Source organism: Mus musculus, chromosome 14, assembly GCF_000001635.26.
Source record: "Mus musculus strain C57BL/6J chromosome 14, GRCm38.p6 C57BL/6J".
In the NCBI taxonomy this organism is placed as follows: domain Eukaryota; kingdom Metazoa; phylum Chordata; class Mammalia; order Rodentia; family Muridae; genus Mus; species Mus musculus.
In genome coordinates this window covers 77,471,885-77,479,026 of record NC_000080.6, presented here as the reverse complement: position 1 = coordinate 77,479,026, position 7,142 = coordinate 77,471,885, and the positions used below count along the sequence as shown (strand labels likewise).

The 7,142-nt window shown below is 42.7% G+C and overlaps 1 protein-coding gene across 36 annotated transcripts in view; it reads right to left on the bottom strand.

Moving 5' to 3' along the window:
- Positions 1-7,142, bottom strand: part of Enox1 (ecto-NOX disulfide-thiol exchanger 1) — a 565,516-nt gene that overhangs the window by 242,737 nt on the left and 315,637 nt on the right. The gene's annotated exons all lie outside the window — the stretch shown is intronic.

The following is a 7,142-nucleotide window of genomic DNA, read 5'->3' as shown; positions in this document are numbered from 1 at the left end:
GTTTTTACAAAATGAACCAACCAGTACTCTTAAAATCTATCTCAGTCAGGAAGGACAAAGCGAGAGGGACTGAGAGCCGTACTGTCGGTTCCGCGCTAATTTTGATGTATTCAGACTATCACTCCGAGGCTCAGTAATCATTACACAGTGCTGGGTGTATAAATTACAGGCTTACGAAATAGAAATGACTCCATATCCCATCCAAAAAAAAAAAATCACTAAAGTCTATAATGCAAGCTTGTGTTCCTATCATTTGCAAATTGTTTCTGGTAGTTATAATCACCAAGGAATTGTCTGTTGACTAGAGGCTCAGTGAACATACTAGAAATTATGTTGTACTCAACTTCAATTTATGTGTGTCTTTTTTTTTTTTACAATGGTTTAATGTTTCCTCAATTCAGTATTCTATTCAGGATTTTTTTAAAAAAAGAATTATCACAGTTGCACCCATTGTTCAATCAAACACGATGCCAGTCATAAGACACACACAGAGGAAGATGTTGAGAATGAAGCAGGGTGACCTCCAGCGTGATTACCACTTGGGGGTGACTGCTCCACGCTCCAGGCTAGGGTGAGCAGCCTGCTTCTGAGCGGGTTTTAATTTTTAATGCAGTGGAACTGGCTTGATGAAGCTTTCGCACCCCGAGGCCTGCCCCATCACCTGCCTGCCCCAGGGCAGGACTATGGATCCGATGCTCATGGTCAGCAACATGGGATGAGGCTGTGTGTGTTGCCATCCCAGGGACCAGTCATCAGAGTAGAGTGACATCTGATAATGAGGTGGTGTGTTCCCCTTAGATATATTATTATTATTATTATTATTATTATTATTATTATTTATTTTTTTTGGATGAGAAGCGATGGACAAGTAAGGGCATTTTAAAAGATAGAAAATGAGGAGGAATATTTATGTTTAAAATAAATTTCTAATAAATAAACAACAGCATTACTTCTTAATTAAAATTGAGTGAGGTATGTTTATTGGTCCAAATGAGATGCTTATGATACAAATCCTTAGGCGTGAGAGAAAGATCTTTGGGGAAATCAAAATGCCAATGTAAGGAATGAACTGAACCAAATGGGACCTCAGAACCTCTGCCCTTGGGGCGAAGGCAAGCCGAGAAGCCAGAGTCTGATTAAGTCTCAGGCTCTTCCCAGACCTCAGATTAGCTGGGTATTAGCACAAGCTGGGTCTCAGCTGTCCGTGAAAATTAAAACACATTTCAAAAGCTGCATTTGAATTTTGAAGACACTCACATATTTCTAGGCCTGTCTACTGCAAAAGGTCAACACTACAGTTTATGCATGGAAGAACCTAGTCTAAAAGTACTAGGGTTGCCACATGATGTACGTTGAGGGCGCATTATAGACACAATTCCGTAGTCAGGAATACTGTCTTTCGCTGAGTGTATTGCTAAAGGAACTTCATGCACTCATTAACGCCAGGGAGAAGAAGCAATGGCGACCTGGCATTCTGTCTGGATAAAGTGGTACACTCAAGGACTGACATGCGCCTTGTAAACAAAATCCCAACCCCTACACAACCTGTGTCTCTCTGTAAGCCTCTCTTAGTCACTCTAGGTAAGGGGGAAAGCAGATATATTTAAATAAAGGCCATATAAAGTTTCCTGTCCATATAGAATATTTTTGGGTTTTTTGGACAGTATGTCTCTGAGATTTGTGTCTGATACTTTTTTTTTTTTGTAGTTCTTGAATGTCCATAACATTCTCACTAGTGCTAAGCTCTTGCAAGTCAAAGGTGTAACATGTGGGTTCCTTCAAGTAAGATTTGTGGTAAAATCAATAAATGTTTATATGAGTGATTTTATTATTAACTATACCAGAAATAATATATAATACATTGAAATTTCATGACAATAAGAAGAGTTATTATTTTTAGAGAGCTGATAATACCTGTTGTATAAAGTTAACATCTTCTTAGGAATATATCCAGCCTTGTAAACGTACTTCACAAATCCATGATACTCATGTCAAGAAAATTTTGGCTGGAATATAGACATGCCTTTATCATTTTGAGAAAATTCTTCTCTACAAAAGGCAAATTTTCTGATAACTTTTTCACTTACAGAAGAAAACAAGGTGGCTTTTAGTACATTTTAATACATGTTTGGTTCTAGATATCAAATTCACACATTTACCTCTTTCACATAAAGCAAAGTAAAACTGTGATAAAACAATTCTTCCCTGCTCAAATGTATTATACATATGGAAATATATCCCTAGTTTTATATTATATTTTCATATTAAAAATAAGCACGTAAAACTTTAAGTCTTCAGGAATTTTCAGAAGACACTTTTACTGACGTGCCTTCTGGAAGCGCAGGGCCTTTATAATTAAAAGAACCGATGCTGACACAATTCAGCTCAGCCCAGCAGTATGTATAGAACTCCCAGCTCCAGCCTCCACTAGGCGCTGTGCAGATGGAGTGAGATGAACCAGGCGCCGACCACTTCCCCTGTGCACGCATTGGGCAGGTGTATAAAACTGGCTGTAACATCCTGGAGATACATGCTATCTCCTGGTGCTGCGAATAAGCCTCTCTCCACACACAGGAAACAGAGTGAGATATGACAAAGGAAGGGTAGGAACTCCGCAGAAGGGACACGTGAACCCAGTCTTAAAGGACGGATGGGATTAAGCCATGAGATCTGTCATCTCTGTCATCAGTGGAGAGAGAAGGACAGGAAGAAATTTGGGGCTCTCCGGCCAGCCAGTGCAGCTGAATGGTGAGCTCTGGGTTCAGGGAGAGAACCTGCCTCAAAAGAGAAGTAGTGAGTAGAGAACGGAAGTAGACGCATGACATCAACCTCCAGTCTCAACACACATGTGCACACATGTGTCACTTATGAACAGACACACACAACACACACACACATGCCCACAAAGCGTTTTACTTCTTTGGAAATGTTTAGGTTTGTGTTGCTTAACCACAGGCAAAACTCTCTGGCCAGATGAATTCTTTCTGCCCACTCTGTTCAGCTGCAGCAACTTGGGACATTTAGGAAACCTGGGGTGAAGGATCAAAGGACAGAGATCCTCTATGCTGTCAAAACAGAAATTGAAGGGAACATGGGCCCAGGCAGGGTGCCTGTGAGTCAGGAGGGCTAGCTACTTTTGTACCAAGAAGGGCATGATGCAACCACATCTTTCCTCGGTCTTTTTAAGAAGTCACACGTGCTGCGGGAAGGGGAGGGAGGAGGTCCACAGAGGCAATCAGCTCTAGGAACCTCAAAGGCTGCAACCATTATCTGGATCTTCTAGCAGAAGGAGAAGGAAACTGCAGTCTTCGTTCAGCACCTTAATCACTACACTTATGTGTGGGCATGAAGTCTGGCTGCCGACCTCACGCATCCTGTATCCTGACCCTCTCCTGTCAGAGACCAGGGAGGATGAGGCGTTCCATCTGGAGAGAGAATGGTCGAGGGGTGGGGGGAGAGGCCTTTGCTTTCTCTGGAGATCTAGACAAAGGCAGGGTTGACAGTGGCCCTGGGGTCTTCCTGCTCTATCGAAGATGGATGCAGTCTGGATCATGTGGGTATTTACTTCCCTCATACAACCGACATTAGGAGAAGCTGTAGGAGGAATGGACTGAGACCCTTGCAGAAAGCAATCCATTCCTGTTGAATGCAGGAGTCTGGCTTTGGCAAGCAGCCCCATGTCTCGAGAATACACCAGCACCAGTCAGCTGTAAGCCATGTAGTGGCGCCCAGAAGCGTCCTGACAGTGAGTCAATAACGCAATGCTCTTTATGAGTAACATAAGGCAATTTGTTTAGAATATTTATTTATTTATTTATTTATCTATTTGGGTAGCTGATGGTAATACTAAGAAAAATAAAAGGAAGGCAAATGAAAATCACTTGAGGGTATGTGATTTTCAAAGTGCAATATGAAACTGTGTTTAGGTCATCTTCATACAAAATATAAAGTATCATTCTTAAAGACAGTCACAGCAATCAATGGCTTTAATTAAACTAAAAACCATGTACAGATAGAGAAATGTTTGGCCCAGGCTATGCATCCTGACAGTCCTCCTCTGAGGTAAATTTTCACAATGGATATTTCAATTAAGACAGTGATATTTATTGAAAGGTAAAGCATAAATGCATAGCCACTTGGAACATTATTGAACAAATGTAATTTATGTTGCTGTTGGTGCGCTGAGTTTTAACACTGCTTTGATTTTATCAGCATTTGTCAATTAATCAACGTGAGCCTTGTAAAACATGGTCTCCTATTAGTGGGAACAGGCCATTGCTTGAAGACATTGAAGGAAAGGTCATTTAATAATTTGCTAATTGTGCGAAGATGGATTTAAATTTTCTAAAAGGTACGATTCTCATTACTATTGTAACTAAGTAGGCCTCAAGCTGAACTTAACCCCGCCAGTTTAAACGTTAAACGTTGTCAATGCATCTCTGTTTCTTCTTTTATTCTTCTTAAACACAAGAGAAAGAAAGAAATTAATATAAATAAATCTAACTTCAGGATTTTAAGATTTATTTTGAGAGCCTCTCTCGCCATCTTTCCCAGCTCGGAGTTAAGAGGCTTCAGGCTGTGAAAATAAACAACGAACTCAATTTCATCAGGTAGAAGGGGGAGAAGACTGGAAGAAAGAGCAGAAGAGACAGGAAAGGCACAGCCCCAGAAGGCCACACAGTGGCAGGAGTTTACTGTTTTTGTACTAGTCCCCTGGTTCATTCTGCCTTCCTTTCGATGTGAGGCGAGCCCCCACCACCACCACACACTGCTGCCCTTCCCCTCCCACCCCCTGTTTGTTCTCAGTACAGTGAGAGAGCAGCAGAGTCAAGCCCTCTCTTCGGATAACCCATACATCAACACAGTTGTCAACTCTCCTGGCAGCAGAGAAAAGCATTTTAATTTGGATCCTGTCTCCACCTATGTACGAGCAGTCATCCACAGGACAGGACTGAGTTTCAAATGGGTGACGTACCTTGGAGAGCAGTCTCCACAACAGTGTCTGCAGGGCTGAACCGGGAGACCCGCACCATCTTCCGAGTTTAAGTGTCACTTAAGATGCTATGGCTTATTTTAAGGCACAGCTAGAGAAGGGATTTCGAGCAGAGACAAGGTCTGCTGATTGGAGATGGGGTCTTGCTGGATCCAGGCTCCACACAGTGCTTGCTTAGAGTCCCTTTTATAAGAGTTGCAAGGCCCAGGTTGTTCTGTGCCTGCTCAAACTGGCTCATCTGCCCTTCCCATTCCATTCTGTTCACGGTTCCAAATAAGTCACTATTTCGGGCTCATTTTCCTAAGCACATGCAAACACCCCTTTCCAGGGCCAGGCTCCCTTGGGCAAATTAGGTCTCTTGGAAAAGGGTCAAGGAACCATCAAACAAAACACTTCAAGGAACAAGGCCCTGGTTTCGGGTGACATTGTTGGACACGCAGGCAAACAAGTTATTTGTAGACTCTGGTTGGCAGTAGTGTTCTGTTGTGCACAATATGGCCAGGGATTGGAGCTGACTCTTGATTATGATCATGACAAATGAAGTTATTTTATTAAATAAAAATTATTCTGATGGTTACAAGACAATTCACGGAATTTTTCCTCTTCTAGTTGCAGTCCTAACACAAACTGCCAACCAAATTCTACTGTCTTAATAAAATTATCATAAAAGAACTTGATTGCTTGGAGCAAACATGGAATCTTTCTGAGAGGGGTGCTCCCCCGACCCCATCATGGGATCTCAGAGATAAAGCTTAGTTTATATTCTTTGAACGTCTGCTAGCATTAGCCTCTACTTTGACAAGCTCACTTCCACCCACTCAGATTCTCCTAAGAACAGGAGCGAGGAGGGACGTACAAAGGTAGAAGCAGAGGCTGCTCACATATAACAGCTGTTCCCCGGAAGGACGTGTTTCTAGCTGAAGTACACACATCATATTGAGAAACTACAGGGGAAAGAAATGGGTATATTTGTTTCCCTGACATTTGTCGACTACGGCAAATAAGTTTGTGTGCTTTGAGTCAAATGGTTCCTTTGTCTTTGAGGGCTGGGCCATTTACAAGAGTAGGTCTGCAGCTTTCAAAGCTTGCTAAGAGGACCACTGGCACTCAGCACATCCTTGGCACATTAGGCAGATTTACAACCTTGTCCGTGGCTATCCTTGATCATCTTCATTGAAAGCTAGTGTAGACTGATGAGGAAGCTTATCGTTCTCCTAGAGTTTCAGCTGGTTGCTTGCACCCTGCGAGGATACCCAGCTCTGCTGGCCTTCCTCACTGCTCTAAATGACCCAAGAAGTAGCCATTAAAAAAAAGCTTGAAAGGGTGGCTTTATTGTAACATGTCTGTGATTATGGGACTTATTCCTATATGGTGAAGCTCACAGCTCAGCAAATGACAGCCATGATAATGATAGCATGCTACAGTACCCAACATGAGTGTTGGGGGCTTCTTCCAGGCTAAGTATAGGCACATGGGGAGGTGCCAGGCTGGTCAGGAGTCAGAGGGAGTGAGCTGAAGGTGTTCTCCCTGGGATGGAAGAGCTAAGTGGAGGAGGAGACAGGCTTGGGATTGGCTGTTGAGGATTTCAGCGGCAATGAAGTTCAGGTGTGCTGTCTACAGGGATTAGGGTGGGAGAGTCTCCAGGCTGTAGGAAAATGAGGGAAAGAGGGAGCTGGGGTAAGGATTGGCGTTATCTAGACAGGCGTTATCTGCTCTGCAAAGTAGAACTCAGAGAGTTATTTACAATCCCTAGCAATGAGCAGAGCCTGGGAGGACTTGTCCCTACTCAGGTCAACAAGGTTGTAAGATATAAAAATGCAAAACATAGACAAAAACTAAAAAAAAAAAAAAAAAAAAAGACATAAGATTTACAAACTTCTTAAAGCTCTATAGGTAGAAAATGGTATTCAGACCCTCCTGTGCTTAAGAATGGCTTGGGCCCTGTGTATAGGACAGAGGCTGATCCAACACATTAGAGGGTCAAGACTTTGTAGCCCTAATAAACTTCCCGGTGATACTGGGGCCACACATTGAGTAAATAGTGATTAGAGGAATCTCCATTCTGGTGACCTTCTTCTGCAGGGAGAGAATCTGATGTTCAAGCCCTGCCTTGAGCCAACCACTGAGAGGCACCAAGCACACATCTGGG